Consider the following 20589-nt stretch of genomic DNA (forward strand, 5'->3'; position numbering starts at 1 on the left):
AATTAGGGGTAATGAAGACCTGAATTAGGTTAATCTGTAGAATGTTATGTAGTAGAAGAATCAGCAAAATTGCAACACAATTAAGGCCAAATTCCCAATCTTTCCCCTCACCAAATCTCCAGCCTAATTCTACGATATGGTTGGAAGCACTGGCAAAGATTTGTTTTAATTTTGCAGCAACAACACTATCTCAGGCTCTGTTTCCTTTTGCACACCCTAAACTGCTAACTCCTACTTCTGCAGCCATATCATCTCAAAAAGAAATCCTCTGAGACCTCCACAGCTACTAAAAAATTCCACATCTAAGTGTAACACTGCTATAGCAAACCCTTCCACAAGTTCCCTAGATAATTAGTTTCATAAAATATTGCTTTTGCTGGAATGCTCTGCCAACAGCCCCAACTTGCCTAGTAATATCTGAAATAAAGATCAGGTATTTCTCTTGCCAACACTCTCACTACAAGATTATTTTAATAGAAGTTTAATTAACAGGAAGCAACACATAATAAATAGTATCAGTAAATGGGGAATGGAAAAAGCAATTCCTAATCCTGCCAAAATCCTACATCTTTATATGTGCATTTTTCCACCGCACTATAGTGACTGATGAGGTAGAATGACTTTCTGGCTTGGCTTCCCCACTGGCTTCTGATGGGTCCTTCCTGGCTCTCACCTTTTCCATGCATTTCCAACCTTTCCAGAATCCATGCATAGAGTTCCTGTGACAGCCTCAAACAAACATGTACTCAGCTATGTGGGATCCTGAGAAATCTGCCTTTCCAACGTATTAATGAAAGAGTAGGCAGAAAAGTCTCCATTGTTTCATTTGTGTATTCCAATTCATGTGCTTTTGAAGTAGTCCAGCACTATAGTTTGTTTCTCCCAGCTCTGCCTTGAGCCTCTGGCTCCTCATTGCTAGTTCGCCCCCTGGATCTCCAGGATACTGTCCCCTCCATAGAACTCTGCTGCTGTCACACTGACCTCAGCAAAAGGTGACACTTCCCTCTATTGTCACATTCCTTCATTCACCCCAGTCCATCGATAACACAAGGCTGTTGGACTTAACTAAGGGTTTGGAGATACAAGTAATTATAATTTTTAATATTAAAATTTTAATATTCAGTTAACCTAATCATCACTAATGACCCTAAAAATGACTGTGTTCCCAGGATCTATGAAAAAATCAAGTAGCAAGTTAAATCGTTTGCATAGATGCTCTTAAGAGTTCCACCCTCTCCTAGCCTTACTCTCCTGTCCTTCCGAAATATAAAAATAACTTTTTTTCTTAAGTGTCTCACTCTGTCACCCAGGCTGAAGTGCAGTGGCACGATCTCAACTTATTGCAGCCTCAACCTTGCAGGTTAAGCAATCCTCCCACCTCAACCTCCCAAGTAGCTGGGACTACAGGTTTGCACCACCACACCCAGATACTTTTTGTATTGTCTGTAGAGATTGGTTTTCTCCGTGTTGCCCAGGCTGAGAAAGAATATTCTTTTCTTTTCTTTCTTTTTTTTTGAGACAGAGTCTCGCTCTGTTGCCCAGGCTGAAGTGCTGCGGTAAGGTCTCGGCTCACTGTGATCTCTGCCTCCCAGGTTCAAGCAATTCTCCTGCCTCAGCCTCTCAAGTAGCTGGGATTACAGGAATCTGCCACCATGCCCACCTAATTTTTTGTATTTTTAAGTAGAGACAGGGTTTCACCGTGTTGGCCAGGCTGGTCTCGAACTCTTGACCTCATAATCCACCCCCCTAGGCCTCCCAAAGTGCTGGGATTACAGGCATGAGCCACCGTGCCTGATCAAGAAAGAATATTCTTAAATCCATCATGTTACGAGCTTCTACCTTCCTCTAGAAAACTTTATTCCCCTACTTAAGGGGGTTGGTCTTCTCCTAAAACACAATTGCCCAGTCCCTGCTAGGACAGCCATGAGACATAGCTCATTACAGCGTCTCCCCAAAGACTGAGTTGTTCAATCTGGGACACCACTATGGACCTTCAGCCAAACAATACATACTCACGTCTCCAGAACAAGTGTAGTAAAAAATCCCTCTACAAATACAGAAGAGAGAAACATTGACCTGAAGGAGTATTATCTGCAGAATTTGTCTGAGGTCACAATGAAGATAGCATTTTAAAATTATTGGCACAGAGACTTCAATTCCTTTTTCATATTCTTCTGTTTCCAGACCTTGTCCAGGCTTTTCCTTATGTAAACCAACCAACAAAGAAGCCCCTTACGGTATCTTTGAAAACATCAGTGCCATTCGCTTAATTGCCATTCTTAGCTTTTCTTTTCTTTAAACCAAATCTTATTCTAGTCAAGACTTCTTCCCCATCCTAGTCCCGTAAGAGAACAAAGACAGACATAGGGTACGTATATCACCAAAGCTATCTGTTCCTTCTCTGCAGAATTGCCGTTTTTCTATTTTGCTGGGCATGGAGGAATACTTAGCTTCCCTACAAGTCTTTCTCTCCCATGGGTCCTCAGGTCTCATGCTCTTCCTGGGTTGCACCCTGTCCCCCATCAGTGAGAATCCCTGGCTAATCTGGCAGCTCATTATGCCTAAAGTTCCATAAACTTTACTAGTATAGCATTTTATTTAAAACATCTCTCTCAAACTGATCTTTCTCTATCCAAAGTCATTCAAGATCTGCCAAAATCATCTTTTATCTCTTGCATTTTAAATTCCTAATCTGCTAACTCCACATTGTCTAAGTCCCTTTATTAGTTCCCAGTTCCTTGTCAGAGTTTACTTCTCATCCTCAGCTGGCTGTGACTCTACCAATTTTTCTTTCTCTTTTCCTCCAACTCCTCTGTTTATACCATTTTTCTCCAGTATTCCTCTTCTCTTACCCTTTTTCTACTCTTCATCTACACTTTTTTTTTCCCCCCAAAAACTCCTGACTTCTCTTTAGAGTAACTTCTGACTTCCCACCTAACAGGCTAGCTCTCTGGGCTATGAAACTTCAGGAAAATTTCCCAGCAACCCCTAAGCACTCTGGAGCCAATAGTGGTGAAATCACTACTGCTGTCAGGAGACAGTTCTACAGAGACCAGGACTCCAAATACACATTCCTTAATTAATCAGAGCCTTGATTATTATGTTGCAAGAGCATAACATATACATTACTTCAGCTATCTTATGAATTAGAAATGTACTCCAGCTGCATTATTAGTTAAACTGCTTTTGTGAGCTAGCCCAAGAATCTAACCACCTTTTATAGCATTATCTGTTTAGAAATGAGGCTTCCATTCTAAATAACCACAAATGAAGTTTTAGACTTGTTCACACTGGCACCTGTAGACATTGTCGTAATTTCCCACCCACGTGCAAGCTTCATCTGAGAATGAAGCAAAAGCTTTTATGTTTCAAAGACCTGGTTAGCAACAGAAGAAATGCGTTGCTACATACTGGAGAAAGCCCACGTGCTGCTCATAATAACAATAAAACCTTTATATCCTGTGTATTTTTTACCTTTGTCAAGCATCTAATTGTCAAAGCTACTCATAAGACTTTTCAGAGCAAACAGCATGGATTTGGGCAAAGAGCAAACTATTAGAGACAGGGGTCTGCTCTTTATTAGACAAGTAATTGGCCAAGTCACTTAATCCTCTGAGCCTCAGTTTTCCAAATGATAAGGCAATAGTAGTAATAACAATGCCACCACTATCTTCCCTATCACATTTCAAGATTTTTCAGTAAGGCATTGACATTAAGACAAATGGGGGTGGGAGTGGGTGTGGAGCTGCAGGGACAGGCGGGGACTGGAGTAACAACAGAAATTCAGACAAGCAGGTGGGGCACAGCAACCAAGGCAATTGAGCAATGTCCAGATACAATGCAGGCAAACACCAGGTTAGAAGGCAGAAGTTACAGAATGGTTCACTCATGGTCAGAGCTGGGTGAACAAAATTGAGTGGGTGCCATCTGGAATCCTAGTACTTCATGGAAATCTATACCAAAGCCAGGCTCCATTCCCTGAGGAGAGAACCCAGCAATAAGAATTGCAGGGAAATAGACTAGATACCCAGAATGAGAACTCAAGGGAAGCCCAGTTCTATCAAATGAGGTGGACATAGGACACTTGGAAGCAAGTGGCAAACTGTAGAGCATCTAGTGATGGTTTAGAGCATCTAGTGAAGGATTCTGATGATCATCCTGAGACCACGTGTCCCAGCAGCAAAACCTTGGACCATGACATTGAAGTTCACACATTACCAGGGCAAGATACGGGTTATAGGAATGTACATTGATTCAGCAGAGGGTGGTTTGATGAAAAATAATTTAGAGCAGAATTAAGGTTGACTTATCAGTTAGCTCAGCTGGCTGGGTTCTGTGTGGGTGGCGGGGTGCTAACGCCCAGAGCGGATGACTCCATCTCACTGCCTTATGGCCACAGGCCTCTTCTTTTCTCCTGCCAGTTACCCTATAAATGCAGGATGCCAGAGCACCATGGGCATGAGGTGAATCTGACTAGAGCAGGTGCTCAGCAAGTGTCAGATGAATGCAGGGACATAGGATTGAATAAATGAATGCAGCAGCTTTTACTGCAAAGAAAAGTTATGGCATAAGAATAACAGAATCACATCCTTTGTAATTAAGCCTGCAGACATCCTTAGTGCTCTGCTCTCTGCACTTTGGAAGACAGAATGCAGTCCTCTGAAAGCATTTTAAGAGCTGTGTAGGAAAAGACAAGCTTAGAAGAATTCAGTGAAAGATGAGAAGCCAATTGTCAACAACAAATTCGAAATTCCTATTTAAGGCCAGTAGCAACTAGTAGACAAAAAAATGTGTTAGAGGGAGTTAATCACTTCATTAATACTTTAATGCCTATTTGAAATTGACTGACTTATCAGTCTTGGCATATCTCCTTTGCAATGCATTTAAAGAGGAGCATAACATAGGATGGAATCCAAGGTGTCACATTCTCAGCTTACTGGTGATTATACAAGGAATGTGGACTAGACCAGTAAAGTCTGTCCTTGAGCCCTGCAGGATCCAAACCTGTGTGTGAAACTCAGTGAATCCCTGTGTCGGGAAGGCATGTGGACCTCTGCTGCCCCAGCACTCATCCCTAGCAAAGGGCCCTTCACATTTCCTAATTAGGTTATATTCAGTGTTCACAGGGGTGGTAATGGATGAGATACTGAAGTGTAATCACAACCGATATTATTCACGTCCCAGGAATGTGCAGCCGAGGCTGCTCTGCTAGCTCCAACAGAAAACAATGGTGTGGTTGACAAGTAGCCTTTTTACATTTCGGATTCTGATCCAGATTTAGTCCTTCTGTTTGGTCATGATTGCAGAATATATATCTAGAAAGAAGAAATAAACATGCTGTAAATTCCATTTCTTGGGTGTTTGCGGCTCATTAAGTCCTGTACAGACTGGCGTAGCCTGCCTGTTAGAATGTTCAGAAATGAGGCTAACTGGGGCAGTCTCTGTGTCTGGTTTGCGATGTCTGGTTGATTAGAGGTCCAAGTAACCACAGAAAAGGTAATTAACTTAATCAACAGGTGTTGTGCCAGGCATTGTCCTAAAATAAAAGATGAAGATAAGTGCCTATTCTAAAATGGTTTGTGATCAGGTGAAAACACCAGACAAAGCATGCTAGCAACTATCTCAAGTCAGATGCAACTCAGTACTATAATGGAGGAATAAACAAAGTATTAGTGACTGGCCAGAGCAGAGGATAATTAACTCTGACTAAGGAAAGGAGGGCTGACCAGGGGGAATCTTAAAGGATGAGTGAGAATATATGAAGGAAGGGGCTGGAGTGTACATCCCAAGAGATATGAAAAGGAACAGAGTCATGGACAAGGAAGAAAAATCACCCAGTTAAAACGACCCCAGAGCACTTCACAGATGAAGTGATGCTTCTATTGAGACTTGGAGGATATGGAGGTAGCAGATAGTCAGATGGAGAGCAGGGGAAGGGAATTCTAAAAAGAGGAGGCAGCACGGCACATAGTGAGGTGAAAGAACATGACAGTGTGGGATGTCATGTGATATGGTTTGGCTGTCCCCACCCAAATCTTACCTTGTAGTTCCCATAATCCCCGTGTGTCATGGGAGGGACCCAGTGGGAGGTAATTGAATTGTGGGGGGTGATTAACTTCATGCTATTCTCGTGATAGTGAGTGAGTTCTCATGAGATCTGATGGCTTTATAAGGGGCTTTCCCCCCTTTTGCTTAGCACTTCTCCTTGCTGCTGCCATGTGAAGGATGTGTTTGCTTCCCCTTCCACCATAATTGTAAGTTTCCTGAGGCCTCCCCAGCCATGCTGAACTGTGAGTCCATTAAACCTCTTTCCTTTATAAATTACCTGGTCTCAGGTATGTCTTTATTAATAGTGTGAAAATGGAGTAAGACACTGGGGATGGTAGAAGATGAGGTTAAAGAGGTAGGCACAGCCAGGGCATGACAGAATATTTTTGTAGTCAGCTGAGTACTTTGTATTTTATCCTGACGGCTATAAGAAGCCACATGAGGTGGTCCAATCTATTTGACTTGGTGACTAATGGGATCTGGGGAGGAGTAAAGGAACCAGGTGAGATATGATGAGAGCCTCAACCAAAGATATAATTGACAAATAAATGGCCTCATGTGATCTCATAGGTTTCACTAGGCAGGAGAAAAAAATAGAATAATTCTCCTTCAGTAATATTATTATCCAATGACTACTCAGTACCTTTTTTCATTATCTATGCAAATTGTATTGCCCCATTCAATCATCAGGTCCTTGAAGGAAGATCAGAGAGACCTGTGTCTAATTCATGTTTGTGTTGCCCACACTTTCTAGCACAGATCTTGCACATATCAATGATGCTGTAAATATATATTGAATAAACAGAAACACAGAATTTATGTGGGGGGAGTGGGGCCAGAGTCAGTATTTAAACCAAGAGAAAGCCCTTCCACTCCCTCCTTTGCAGAGAGATTCCTCATTCTGCCATACTGCACATCCATAAGACATTTACAGCCTACCAGAAACCTTTAAAGGTTTCATAACATCCCTGCTGACCATCTTTTTGGAGATGGTGGGTACTAGAGTCTACATAATTTCTAGAAGATTCTAAAGTAGACTGCCGGACATTAGAAAATGATCTGAATTTATGAGTCAGTCACCCACAAGAGCTACATACTTGTCAGTGGCAGGGCCAAAGTCAACAGGACCGTCTTGCCAAAGTTTCAAGTTACCCACTCACCTATTTATTGATATCTAAGGGTTCGGGGTCACCAGGATTCTCTAAAGTCATCTATTTGCACACATGTTCCAAGACCAGCAGTATTTTGTATATGAAAGCTATCTTTCAATATACACTAGCTGAATGTAATGTCTGTCTTCGCCATGAACTTTCATGTTTTCATTTCAGTAATGCAAACCATAACAGTGCTATGATCAACCCTTATCATCAGTATAGAAGAAATTATCTAGTCCTAACCCATGTTCTTACTGGTTTAATCATTTATTTCCAGCTTTCTGCTCTTTGTTTATTATTTATGTAAGATGTTTTAGCTCTTTATGCTGAGTTAAAATGTAATCATCTTATTAATATTTTTTAAAGAGTTAAATTTCCAATCATAAATTATAGAATGATTAGTTAAAGACAGAAATCAGCTTTCAGCAAAATAACTAAGGGCATATCCTCTTCCCAGCATTTTTTAAAAAAGAAGTGTTCTATTTTAAAATATTTCTAGACTTAACAGAAAAATTACAAAGATAATGCAGAGTTTCCATATATCCTATACCCATTCTCACTTATTAATATTTTACATTAATATTGTTCATTTGTGATAAGTAATGAACCAATATTAACATATGGTTTTTAATTAAAGTCTATTATTTATTAAGATTTCCTTAGTTTTTAGCTAATATTATTTTTCTGTTCCAGGATCCCGTCCAACATAACTCATTAAATTTAGTTGTCATGTCTCTTTAGGCCCTTGTTTGCCATGACTGTTAAGACTTCCCTTGCTTTTTATGACCTTGACAGTTTTGAGGAGTACTCCTGTCATTTCTCCTCACGTATTTTGTAGAATGTCCCCTAATTGGCAGTTATATGATGGCTTTCTCGTGATTAGGCTGGAGTTATGGATTTATGAAATGAAGACCACAGAAGTAAAATGTCATTCTCATCATATATCAAGGCTGCATACTATCAACAAGATTTACGACTGCTGATATTGACCTTAGTCACCTGCCTGGGGTAGTGTTTGTTAGTTTTCTCCACTGTAAAGTTACTCCTCTCATCTTTTATTTGTATTTTATATTATTGTTATTATTTATTTGTTTATTTATCATTATTTTAGAGTCAGAGTCTTACTCTGTCACCTAGGCTAGAGGGCAGTGGTGTGATCAGAGCTCACTGCAACCTTGAACTCCTGGGCTCAAGTGATCTTCCTACCTCGACTTCCACAAGTGCTAGGATTACAGCCCTTCTCCCCCACCGCACCTTCCCACATTTTTATAATATACTCTGGAAGGAAGTCACAATGCATAGCACACAATTAAGAAGCAGAGATTTATACTCCACTCTTTGATGGCAAAATATCTACAGAAATTATTTGAAATTCTTCTACCCAGGAGATTTGTCTATTGTCCCCCATTGATTGATTGATTTATTCAATCATTTATTTGTATCAGTATGGTCTCATGGATGTTTATTTTGCACTTTCAATACTATTTTATTTTGTTACTCAAGCTGTTCCAGCCCTGGCCATGGAGAATACATCCAGTTGGCTCCTGTGTCCCTGTAACATAGCCCTGTCATTATTGGATTTGGTTGAGCACTTTCTTACTTTTAGGAGCTACAAAATGCTCTAGGTTCTTCTTGTATATTTCCTGTTCCATCCTAGAGTCTATGTCTCCAAGGAGCTTGGTTCTTTTATTGGAGAATGGTATTAGGAACCAAGACTTAGACGTGTTCCTTGTTGCAGAGGTGTTACTGCTTCTAGGCTCAGCTGACAGAGAAATAACTTATATGTGTGTAAATTCACCCATGTCTATACACATATATCTATAAATCCTTCTCTTTGTAACCATCTGTATCTATATTAAGCTAAATATGAGTTGATACTCATGTCTCCAATCCCAGCCCAGTAGCACATAGATAATTCTAACTTTCTCCCCCTTGCTTGTTTCCTCCCCCTCCTACAATGAAGAACCTGGCTTCTGCCATCAGAAGGAATAAAAAGGATAGCACACGACACTGGGAACGAAAAAGAAAGCAGAATACAAGATGATATACAGATAAGGGAGATCTGTAAATATTTAGATTCTCAGGCAAGTGGAAAGATGTGAGAAGTGTTAAATTTATTTCATTCATTTATTTCGTTGTTCAATTCCAGTGTCCTGTATAGTACTTCCATAATTGTTAAGCCATACCCACATAGAAATAACTTGATAAGTTTGAGTGCTTATATAGAGCTCTTTTTGCCTTTAATCTTACAGACTCAATCCATTTCCAAACTTACTTAGGTAAGCATTTTCTCTCAAATCCCCTTCAGTAAGCTTATTTCATGCGTTTCTAATACAGTTAGATTATTTTGTCATATTTTGCATTTCATCCTGGAATCCTCCAACCTTCTAAATATTTTTTAAATTTTGTGTAATTAAGTTTCTCTCTGTATGCTGTAAAGTTCTATGGGCTTTGACAAGTGCATAGTGTCATGCATCTAGCATTATCACAATATCATTAAAAAATAGTTTTACCACCCTTTAAAAAATCCCCAGTAGTTGACCTATTCAATTCCTTTCACCAAGAGTTTCTGGAAACCACTGGTCTATTTGCCGTCTCCATAAGAGTTTTGCCTTTTCCAGGATATCACTTAAATGGAACTATACACTATGTAACCTTTTAAGACTGGCTTTTTTCACTTAGCAACATGCATTTAAGATTCATCTACGTCTTCCTGTGGTTTGACAGCTCATTCCATTGTACGGATGTGTCACAGTTTATTTAGCCATTCACCTACTAAAGTTTACTTCTAGTTTTCGGCAGTTATAAATAAAACTGCTGTAACATTCTCATGCTGATTTTTGTGTAGACATAAGTTCTCAACTCAGTTAAGTAAATACTTACGTACTTGATTGCTGGGTCCTATCATGAGGCTATGTTTAACTCTAAGAAACTGCCAAACTATCTTCCAAAGTGGCTGTTACCATTTTAAATTCACACCAGCAATGAATGAGACTCCTGTTGTTCCACAAAGTTCTGTTGATCCTTGCCAGCAAATGGTGTTGTCAGTTATTTTTTTATTTTAGCCATTCTTATAGGTGTATAATAGTACTTCATTGTTGTTTGACCGCTTTTAAAAACATTAAAAGTTTGTCAAGAGTGGGGAGTAAAACTTAAAAACTAAACAAGAAATCTGAGTCACCAGCATGAGCCATGAAGAACAGTGTTGAGATAGCTCAGGCTATAGAAGAGGTGCTCCTCTTCCAGGTCCTATAAGAAGCAGAATGTAGAAACCACCACTTGTTTCCTCCACTTGACTTTAGCTCTTATGTTCTCCATTATCAAATAAGAGAGCAAACAGAGTTGTGGGAGCTAATCATGCTTTACAGAAAATAAATGAGAAAGAGAGGAGAGAAATGCAAAAAGTAACTTCTCAGAACACAGAAGAGACTATCCTTTCCAAACCAAAATGAAAAACATGCCCAAAAAGAGAAGAGAAGGCTGTCATCTAGATAGAGGAGATGATCCTAGAAACCCTGATGGCTCCTTTTTATTAATAGACGAGTACCTGGAATTTGTTTTAATCAGGTATGGTAAGACATGCAGAAAAGACAGTCATGAAGGAATAAGTTTTTGTACTTACAGATACCTAATAACAGGAGGCACAGCACCCTAGGTAGGGCCACATGGAGAAGGGCGAGTCAAGAGAAAGAAGGAGTGAGGGGGGATCATGGACAAGAGCCTTTATTGAGAAGGGAAAGGCAGAGTAAGCAGGTTTTGGTAGGGCCACATGGAGAAGGGTGAGTCAAGAGAAAGAAGGAGTGAGGGGGGATCATGCCTTTATTGAGAAGGGAAAGGCAGAGTAAGCAGGTTTTGGATTGGGTCGTTTGAATAATTTCAGCAGGATCTGGGGCATAGGGGCTGTCTCTGGTCATCTGGTATCCTGTCCTGGCCTAGGGTGATTAGGACAGCGGGATAGTGGGTCTGCATATAAGAGCCAGATAAAGGAGGTGGTAGAGGTGTAGGCTTTGGATTGGCTGGTTTGCATATGAAAGATAGGCTCCCAGGCAAATTGCTATCTCTAGGAATTTCATAACCCTGGGAGGGGCAGTTCCTTTCAATGTCAGCTAGACTCGAAGATGTTGAAGAATCAGACTAAAAAGACATACTTAATGCACTTCTTGCATAATTTTTATTGTTGGGTCTATTTTTGCTGAAGCTGCCTGCGACTCTCCTTAGTCTCTTCCCCCTTGACCTCCCTGGTTCCTGAGATCTGAGCAGTGTAAGCTTCTCCAGATGCTTGAGGCAACATTGTCTTAGTAAGGTGTGTTTGCTTCTGGTATTGATGGCTCCTATACACCTGTTTTGCACTTCATGCTTTGCAATGCATGTCAAGTACACCTGTTGTCTGACCCTCTGTGACCACCCCCGGAGGTGGAGAATTCATTTTTTACTTTCATTGCTCTTTAACACTTCTCACATCTTTCCCCTTGCCTGAGAATCTAAATATTTACAGATCTCCCTTATCTGTATATAATCTTGTATTTTGCTTCCTTTTTCATTCCCAGTGTCGTGTGCTATCCTTCCCTCTAGGCCACTCCTGATGCTTCATTCATCCAACACATTTTGTCACACACAGACTGGAACAGGAATTGTGCCAGGGCCCAGGGACAGAGACAAATATGGTATCCTTGTGTGGTGGGAAGAACAGATAAGAGCATATGTTTTGAGGCCTGATAATGTGTCAGTCACATCGGTAATAATTGTTTCAGTTTCACTTAACCTTCACATCACACTCAAGGTGGATTCTGTGATAACCTCCCTGTACCACCACCATTCTTACAAATAAGAACTCAGGCTTAGTGAGCTTAAGTAATGACCCAAGGTCACAGGGCTAGCTGATGGAGAGCAGGGGTCTGAACCCAGGTGCCTGACACCAGAGCACTTGCTCTTCATCTGGATTTCATTAGCCTCCCACAGACGTAACTCAGAGCACTTTCCCATCCTAACCCTTGCAAGGATGAACCTTCTTTTTAATACAGAAACAAAATTATTTAGCAAAACAACCCGTCTACAGTAGGAGCCTCTGCTACTAACTAACTGGACAATCTTGAGAAAAATCACTAATTTCCTTTAGTCTCTGTTTCCTCTGCTGTAAAACGAGAGGGCAGGACTAGTTGACCTCTAAGATCTCATTAAGCACTGATATTCTTTTAATTGATCAGATACATCTGCGCCTCTATTTTAAATAACCATTTTGCTTTGAGGTTCAGGAATATGGGAGAAGGAAAGTCAAAGATGGCAAGGAGCTCACTTGGTGAAGAGAAACATCTTGAAATATTTTTAGCTGGTTTCTCTGACAAAATATGTCCTTTAGTGTTGCAAACTTACTGTACTAAAACCATTGTATACTGACATCAGGAATAAAACAGAAGTGAGCCAAGACATTTTAAAGACTGGCATTCATTGATTTGAAAACATGCAAAATACAAACATCTCCTATTACCAAGCCACCACCTCCAAGGCTGACTGAACTCACAAGGGCGATCCTAGGGGTCATTCCATCCCAGCACCCTCATGGACTCCCCTCTGCCGGCCTCCCCAAGGCCAACAACAGCCTGGTGAAATAGCCCTGAACTACCAGCCGACCTGGGCTCCATCTTGAACACAGGCATGTGTTCTAGCCTCTGAACATTCTTCATGCCCTTCTTACTGCTGCATCACTATCCTTCTTGTCTTCACAATTTTATTCATTTCCTAGGGCTGCCCTAACAAAATATCACTATTTGCTATGAGTCTGCAATTAGGAAAAAGAAAGAAAAAATGAAATAATCACTAGGTATTTCGCTAGGTTGCTTGAACAGCAGCAATTTCTTTCCTCATAGTTCTGGAGGCTGGAAGTCCAAGATCAAAATGCCAGCAGCACTGGCTTCTCCTGGGTCTTCTCTCCTTGGCTTGCAGACAACCATCTTCTCGCTGTGCCCCTCACACATACTGCTGGATTCTGTGTGTGTGTGTGCAAGTCTCCTCTTCTTGTAAGGACACCAGTCACATTGGATCAGGGTCCACCTATATGACCTCATTTAACCTTAAGCCCCTTTAAAGGCTGTATCTCCAAATACAGTCCTTTTAAGGTACTGGTGGTTAGGACGTCAATGTATGAATTTGCTGGGGGAGACACAATTCAGCCCATGCAGTGTTGGAATTCTACCCATCCTAATCCTCCTCAGATGCATTTCCCTTCAGGAAGCATGAAACTCAGCCAGCTGGAATCTCTCCTTCCTTGAGACCCCATTTCTCCACTCCACCACTTAACAAAGCCCCAAAGGAGTGTAAGTTCCTTGAATGACAGAACAATGCCTTGTTTTATAAATAGTGTCTTATATTATTATGTCTCCCAATGGCATATAGTTTAATACCCCATTCAGAGTAAGAACTTTACAAATATGCAATAAATGAACAAATAAAACACTGTGGTACCTCCATGCAATGAAATATTATTCAGTGCTAAAAAGAAATGAGTTATCAAACCATGAAAAGATATGGAGGAATCTTAAGTGCATATTGTTAAGTAAAAGAAACCAATTTGAAAAGGCTACATACTGTATGATTCCAACTATATGACATACTGGAAAAGTCAAAACTATGGAGACAGTAAAAAAAATGAGTGATTGCCAGGACCACTGGGGTGGAACTGGAGAAGGAAGGGAGGAATGAATAAGTGGAGCACAGATGATTTTCGGGGCAACGGAACTGTTCTGATACTAAATGGTAGATACATATCATTTTACATTTGACAATTCATAGAAAGCATAACATAACAAATGAAACCTAATGGAAATGATGGACTTTGGGGGATAATGATGTGTTAATGTAGATTCATCAGTTGTAACAAAAATACCACCCTGTTGTGGGATTTTATAGTGGGGAAGGTATGCATATGTGGGGGTGGTGGGAAGATTATGGAAACTCTGTTCTTTCTGCTTAATTTTGCTGTGACTCTAAAACTGCTCTAAAAAAAATAAAAAATAAAAAAAATAAAGTTTACTTAAAAAGAAACCCCTCAAAAATACAGTTTTTAATTGAATTGAATTTTCTGCACAGCCTTCATATTTTTGAAAATATGAGTATGGCTTCCATCTTTGGGTTTTCCATAAGCCCTGCTTTCCTTTATAGCAAGCTAGGTCATTGACAAGGAATAATAAATCAATTAAAAAAGAGAATGGTATCTAAGACTTCTTCATTCCTCCATCATAATCCTAACATTTGGAGATTTCAGGACAGCATGAACCTCAAAGTATGCAGCCTCCCTCCCAAGCAACGTGTGAAGCTTGTTAACTCTACTCCAAGATGGTATAAAACTTTGATTAGCCTGAATGCTACACTAAACGACTAGGGTTCTAGTTTATTGGTCTATGGCTCTGGAGTTCATGCCTCCCAAGCCAGCCCTCTTTGGAAGCAAACTCAGCATTCCATCCTTGGGGATGGCACTATTCATCCGACATTGCAGTGCCCAGGGTGTGTGCTTCTGGGATCCATTGCTAAAGAAGAAATATTAGCCTCCACTATGAGTACTGCTGCTGACAAAAGACAAATATCCAGAGGACCCAGGGCTTTAGGCTGAGAAACGGATGGCAGGAAGCCACCTATAGTGGACAGAGAGAAGAAAGAGGAGGACTGAGGAAGAGGAGGCTACAGGAGGCTGGAAATGAGCTTCAGATCCTTCACCACTTTACCTGAAATCCACATAGGCTGTGAAACTCACCAGTCAAGTCCTGAATCCTCACTGACACCCTCTATGGAGGCCATTACCTGAGTCATAAAGATCTGTACCACAAACAGGTGCACTCAGACCGCATGCCCCAGCCCTATACAATGGAAAGCCCAATAATCACCCCACGTTAATCAGGTCATCCTGGTTACTCTAACCAGAAGTATTCTATTTACTGATCATCTCTCTGTAGTTTCAGCTGTTTCTTGGAGTCTTATTTGTTTAAACTAGTTCAACAAAAACACCATAAACTGGGTGGCTTAAAGAACAAATATTTATCTCTCACAGTTCTGGAGGCTAGGAAGTCCCAGAACAAGGCCAAGATTGGTGTCAGATGAGGGTCTGCTTCCTGGTTCATAGGTAACCCTTGTTGCTATGACCTCACCTGGCAGAAACAGCAAGGGAACTTTCTAGGGTCTCTTTTATAAGGGCATCAATCCTGTTCATAAGAGCTCCAACCTAATCACCTACTGAAGGCCTCTCCTCCTAGTACCATCACCTCAGGGGTTAGAATTTCAACATATGAACTTTAGGGAGATACAAATATTCAGCATAAGCGAGCCAATGAGAATCAAGAAGGAGTGTCAAGAACCCCCTTGGCGAGAGAATGGGAGTAGGGGGACTAAGAGTGAAGGACTCCTCACTCGCTATAGCTCAACCAGAGCAGCTGCATATTCACCTGTAATAAGCATTGAGGTCTTGCTTACAATTCTATTCAAAAGGGAGAAAACTTCAAAACCATCAGTGTATAGTGAAATATCAGCATTAGTGGGCCACACATCCCAGATAATCCCAATTGCAATACATATTGTCCCACTGTCAGATAACATATCAGAATATGCGTCCCTATTTGGCATTTGGAAAACAGGGAATTGAATTGATAATGTTTATTATATATTATCTGGTCTTATAGTGAGTTGGGTGCTTGTTTTATCATCTGTACAAGTTTAACCTGCTTAGGTGTAGAAAGCATATTCATCTTTGTGCCTTTTAGAGTACCTGTCACAATGCCTTACACTCTGGTGTTCAATAAATATAAGTTGAATGACAACAAGAGTGTTAGGTCATATTCACTAGCAAACAGATCCATGCAGCATATTCTAAGGGCTACAATATAATAGAATGAACATGCAAAATTCTACCTTTGTTTTCTAGGCAAACCCATAATTAGAAACAATTTAAAGATAAGACTTCACAAACCAAAAAGGAAGTCCTAGACCACTCTTAGGCACAAAGATTTTAATACAGTGACACAGAGGAGATGACTACATTGGAAGAAGCAGCTCAGCATTCAATGCTCACTTGTGTCAGTCTAACAGCATTTCCAGACTAAGGTGCAAAGCACAGGATGACCAAGTATTGACTCTTGTATGGGTGCACGTCCTGATGCTCAGACAAGTGACCTGATTACAGTCAGGGGCATCTAGATATCTCTGGAGTGTTCAGATGGAGGCTTTTGACAACATACTTTCCACATCTAGTCCACAGGGTTGAAAAATAAGAGGAATATAGGTCAGTCCAAGGAGAGTGCCAGCACTGTTGGCCCAATTCCTTGGCACGAAGTAGATACCCAATAAATATGTGTTAAATGTGCGAAATGGTTCCCCTCCTCTCTGGTCCCAACCTGTTCAGTCAGCAGCCAGGGAGCTCCAAGTACTGTCAAGGCCCCGCATCTATCTATCTGCTATCTTTGTTGAAGAAGGCATCACAGCCATTGTTTCTACAGAGTTGACAACCAGGTGAACATTTCTGAAAATCAGGCATGGCCAACAAGGGGCCTTCAGAGCATCCACAGTACCAGGTTGAAGAGGCATGCTCAAGAGCCCAGCACATCAGAGACATGAGCCACAGGGAAGGATGCTGGCCCCAAGTGTAAGCCACCTTGGGGCCCTAAGAGGAGGAAGAGACAATTGTCTGATGCAATTTGCAAATATTCCTACGGGTTATTGTTTGGGAAGTAAATGCAAAAACAATCCTGGGTGTCCTCTACTGTACATTTCCTGGTTCTCTTTATGGGAGTCCAAATGAAGTGATCTGTAATTAACCCTCAAAAGATGATCTGTTCTTTGTGCACACTGGTAGGTGTAGGTGTGTGTGTTGGGGGTGGTATATGAGTATGTGTTCTTCTATCCATGTGTGTGAATGCATGCAGGGAAGCAGAAGTGAGAGGGGGCATATCATTGCAGACCTCTTTCTTTTTTTTTTTTTTTTGAGATGAAGGCTCCCTCTGTCACCAGGGGTGGAGTGCAGCGACATGATCTTGGCTCACTGCAACCTCCGCCTTCTGGGTTCAAGCAATTCTCTGCCTCAGCCTCCCGAGCAGCTGGGATTATAGGCACCTGCCACTGCACCTGGCTAACTCTTTTGTAGTTTTAGTAGAGATGGGGTTGCACCATCTTGGCCAGCCTGGTCTTGAACTCCTGACCTTGTGATCTACCTGCCTCCGCCTCCAAAAGTTCTGGGATTACAGGCATGAGCCACCGCGCCTGGCCAACCTCTCTCTTTTTTATTGTTTCTCACTAACCCAGAGCATTAACGGAAATAATCATTTTTTCTTGCTCATCCTGTAATCACTATCAAAGCTGTATAATGTTCAATTTTTGTCAGGTGCCAGAAGGGATGAACAAAGAAATTTTGACATTACAACAGACTGGATTTACTACCAGGTATACAAATGAAGAAGGCTTGGAGAAAGAATTAGTGGGGATTCGCATCCAGATAAAGCAAGTTATCACTATCTGCATAACCTTGAATGAATCACAGGCCTTTCTCAAGTTCATTCATTAAAGCTTTGTTTAATTCAACAAATATTTATTAAATCCCTACTATGTGCCAAGCACTGATCAGGGGGTTGGGATACAGCCATGAATAAAATAGGCAATATTTCTACCCCTCATGGAGTTTATATTCTAGTGGTATGGGGAGCGGGGAGGCAATAAACAAATAAATAGACAATCAACATGTCAGGTGTTAAGTGCTATGAAGAAGAATAAAGCGGGTACTGGGATAAAGAAGGCCATGGGTGATACTTTATCTAGGATGTCTTGGAAGGCAGTCCTCTAGGAGCTTAGATTTAAGTAGACAGGGGAAGAAAGCTAAGGAGGGAGACATACAGGTATGTGGGGAAAGAGCACATAACAAAGAGTACAATAGGCATGACTCAAGCAATTATACCTCAGTAAAGCTGGGGAAAAAGGAATGACTCATTCTATACAAAAGCCTTCTACGTTGCCTCAAATCCCTTCTGGAAAGAAGAAATGTGTAAATCAACCATAAATGCCTTACCTACCCAGCAAGAACAAAACGACCTAAAATGAAGATGAAATGAAAAAGTGTTTTTGGAAGTATAGAAGGCTATATAAATATACAGTAATGCTCTTTATGAGTCACTGGTTTGCACTAACAGGATCAAGTATGCATCTATATTTGAAGGTCTTATGCACAAATTAAATTGGTGCTGGCCCAAGTTCAAGAGCTAATACAAATGCCAAAAATGTATTTGGTGGTTATGGTGAGTGACTGTGTAACCTGCTTAGAACTGTATCCTAGGCCCGTAGTCCCCATGCAGACATAGCGTCTCATAGTATATCTCATAGTGTACCATTTCCTGCTGCATTTGATTAGGCAAAGCTGAAATCTCCCAACCAAGATGTGACCTAAATTTCTTTCTTTACAAGGAAATCACTGGTTAGAAAATTCCTTAGCCTGGGCAATTAGTCAATCAAGTTCATTAGCACAGGTTGACATATTTCCAGGACTGGTGAAATTTTAATTGGGTAGCAAGGAGGGGAATACTCAAGTTTTAAGGAAATTCTCATTCAAAATGTTCTAACCTTCCAGCTTCTCCTACATTTTCCTTAAATCTAACTTAGGGTGATAATCGAGACCATACACACATGAATTCAGTCTGGATGTGGCATTTTGGAGGAAAAGCCCAGCTGAGTACACACGAGTGTGTTTCAGCTTTGCCAGAAGAAAAATAGTTATGCATTATACATGGACTATACAGACATTTTTTGTAAGCCTTACTTTAAAATGTTTGAATTTTCAAACTTAAAATGTTCCATGTGTTTAGTATTTCTTGTTTCATTAGACTAAAAGAGAAGTGGTTGAAAATTCAGTCTCAGCAAACATGTGGTATATTCCAAGAATGTTTCATATATTATGATTTCTGTAGCTATAGAGTTTGTAAACACGGCTTTTACACTCATTACTGGTGGTAGTTAAAAGATCATTTAGTCAATAAACATTTATTGAGTACCTACTGTATGCCAGGCCCTATTCTAGGCACAGGAGATACAGCAGCAAATAAAGTTCGTACATTTAAGGAAACAGACCATAAATGAATGTATAAATAAATATAATGGCAAGTAGTGAAGCAATTGTTCTTCCTGTTGTATTTAGGGAAAGGGAATGTGGGAGGGACTGCTATTTTAGAAAGAAAGCCTCTCCCTTGAAGTCTTATTTGAACAAAGATCTTAATGAGCCTTCTGCTGATTCGCGGAAGAACTGCCCCACGCAGACGGAGTGGGCCAGGCTCTGTTGTTGGGAGTGCCCGGAACAGCCTGAAGGCCAGTGTGACTGGAGCAGAGTGAGAGGTGAGCAAAATAGTAGGAAATGAGATCTGACGTGAAACCCCCAGTCATAGGGCTCGTGCACACCCAAAGTGGAATGACTACTGAGTCCGCAGTCTGGCTTCATTTTCTGGATGTTCAAGTGACCATAAGGAATGGCAAGGAAAGCCTGCTATCAAAGAGTCTCCTCGTTAAGTTTCACAGGAACACATACAAAAATGGACATTCTCTCTTTTCCCTCTCAGGACCATTTACCTTTGCATGTCAACAGCTTGAAATACTCTTCTTTACTCCTCTTCCTATCAAATTCCCCCAGGTTTAATTTAAGCTCTGCCCCCTGTGAGAATCTTCTCTTAACTCCTCCAGCTGACGCTGAGTCAATCTTCTTTGTGACTTCTTTGTGACTAGGGGGTCTTAACCTAGGACTTCCCTGGCATCGATAGATTATTTATAGGAACGCTGAAACTGCATATGAAAAATTTAGTGTATCATTCAATATGTTTTTCCAAGGGTGTTCATAAATCCCATGAGATTTTCAAATGAGTTTGTAGCTTTAAAAGGTGGGGAACCACCAAGCATTCACGGAAGGTGCTTCTCAAACATTAAATCTGCATGCAAACTATCCACATTTCATTACACTGAAGATTCCAATTCGGTAGCCCTAGAGTGAGGCTTGGGGCTGCTGGTCCTGGGACCGTACATGGTAGCAAGAGACTAGAATGCGGTCAGCATTTGCTTGTGTACACTGGCTCTCTGCACTTAGGTAGATCACAGGTTTCTGGACAGCAAGGGCACCGCCACTACTACTTGGCTTCTCCCAAGTAGGGACTAATAGAAAAACAGTCCACTGTTGGGCCTCACAGGTGTTCTACAGATAGCAGTCTCAACTAGGCTTCTAAGGTTACCACCAAATGTTTAAGGCTAAACCTTTCCAAAATTCACAGCAGAATCTCAAAACCCCTAAAATCTTTCTGAAGCGAAGTTTTTCCTCTCTTCCAGTAGTAGAGTCCCATAACATATTGAAACCTAAATCCATCAACTCTACAAGCTATTATAGTTAGCA

The 20589-nt window shown here is 40.9% G+C and overlaps 1 protein-coding gene across 1 annotated transcript in view; it reads left to right on the plus strand.

Annotated features, from left to right (window-relative positions):
* The window catches only part of CDC42EP3 (CDC42 effector protein (Rho GTPase binding) 3), an 86753-nt gene that overhangs the window by 36951 nt on the left and 29213 nt on the right, over positions 1-20589 (plus strand). The window contains exon 3 of the mRNA XM_011935962.1: positions 6197-6290. The gene's annotated coding sequence lies outside the window, so the exon portion shown is untranslated. The remainder of the gene's footprint in view (positions 1-6196; positions 6291-20589) is intronic.

Source organism: Colobus angolensis, unplaced genomic scaffold (assembly GCF_000951035.1).
Source record: "Colobus angolensis palliatus isolate OR3802 unplaced genomic scaffold, Cang.pa_1.0 Scaffold15, whole genome shotgun sequence".
NCBI lineage: Eukaryota > Metazoa > Chordata > Mammalia > Primates > Cercopithecidae > Colobus > Colobus angolensis.